The 1,542-nt window shown below is 41.6% G+C and overlaps 1 non-coding gene across 1 annotated transcript; it reads right to left on the bottom strand.

Moving 5' to 3' along the window:
* Positions 1 to 843: 843 nt before the first annotated feature.
* On the bottom strand, positions 844 to 947 carry LOC127742741 (small nucleolar RNA R71). The gene has a single exon (XR_008004131.1). It is a non-coding gene; the product is annotated as a small nucleolar RNA R71 (small nucleolar RNA).
* Positions 948 to 1,542: the final 595 nt, after the last annotated feature.

Here is a 1,542-nt window from a genome sequence, read left to right as displayed (position 1 = left end):
TTGGTTTTCGATTGACAATTCTCAAATTGGAAGTTAACTAGATTGAGCATTTTTCTTGTTTTGTTAATTCAGTTCAAGTTACTTGTTGAATTTTAATTTCTGCACTCTGTTACTTGTTTTCTTTCTTTATGCCTTTAAATTCAAGCAACTAACTCACTGACTCACTAACTATTTGAATTAATTCCTCAACTGCTCTAACTATACTCTTCCATTAACCAAGAGTATTTCACTTGTTTATTGCCTGTGCTGTGTTCTTGTATGACAGGTAGGAGAGGAGAGACATCAACTCCTCCATATACCGAACCAGAGAGGACCCTTCATAAACTTAGAAGGGAAGCAAGAAAGAAGAGAGTACTGGGAGAAGAAGAATCTGAAGGAGAATCTGAGGACAATTTTGAGGAAGCTCTAGATCTCAACATGGATAGAGAAGTTCACAACCATGAGAGAGCTGATGGAAACAATGCCATTCCCGAGAGGAGGGTTCTTGGTTCATACATAAACCCAACCTCTGGGAATTGTGGTAGCAGCATTCAGAAACCACCTATTCAGGCCAACAATTTTGAACTCAAACCACAGTTAATATCACTGGTGGAGGATCATTGTTCATTTGGTGGGAGTGCTAATGAAGATCCAAACCAACATCTCACAAAATTCCTGAGAATTTGCAACACTGTAAAGTCCAATGGAGTCCAGGAAGATGCCTACAAACTGCTCTTGTTCCCATTTTCACTTAGGGACAAGGCAGCTAAGCGGCTGGAATCATTCCCAAGGGGGAGCCTAACAACCTGGGATGAGGTGGAGAGCAAGTTTCTGGCACGTTTCTACCCCCCACAAAAGGTCAATAGGCTTTGATCTGAGGTTCAAACTTTTAGACAACAAGATGGTGAAAATCTCTACGAGGCATGGGAGAGGTTCAAGGATTTGACAAGGAAATGCCCACCAGACATGTTCCATGACTGGGTGCAATTGCATATTTTCTATGATGGACTTTCTTATGAATCAAGGAAGGCTGTAGACCATTCATCAGGAGGTTCATTGAACAGGAAAAAGACTGTGGAAGAAGCCATTGAAGTAATTGAGACAGTGGCTGAGAATGAGTACTACTATGCTTCAGAGAGACACAACACTAAGGGAGTCATGGAGCTGAACCATGTTGATACAATTCTAGCCCAAAACAAGGTGTTTGCCAAGCAACTAGCAGAGCTCACCAGGAATTTAAAAACAAATCAAGTGGCTGCAATACACACACAAGATCAAGAGGAAGTAAGCACTGAAGGAGGTGAGTGGGAAGAGGCCAACTATGTGGGAAACCAACAAAGGCAATCATATGATCCACATTCCAACACTTACAACCCAGGATGGAAAAACCACCCAAAATTTGGATGGGGAAAACAGCAAACCCAACCACAAAACCACAAACCTTACAACCACAACCAACATAACAATTCCACATATCAAAACTCCAACCAAAGATCATACCAAGCCACACAAAACACTTACTCCCAACCACCATATCATGGCCAAAATAATCAACCTGCCCAA

This window comes from Arachis duranensis, chromosome 1, assembly GCF_000817695.3.
Source record: "Arachis duranensis cultivar V14167 chromosome 1, aradu.V14167.gnm2.J7QH, whole genome shotgun sequence".
Classification (NCBI taxonomy): domain Eukaryota; kingdom Viridiplantae; phylum Streptophyta; class Magnoliopsida; order Fabales; family Fabaceae; genus Arachis; species Arachis duranensis.
Note: the sequence above shows the minus strand (reverse complement) of the source record. Positions and strands in the feature narration are given on the sequence as shown.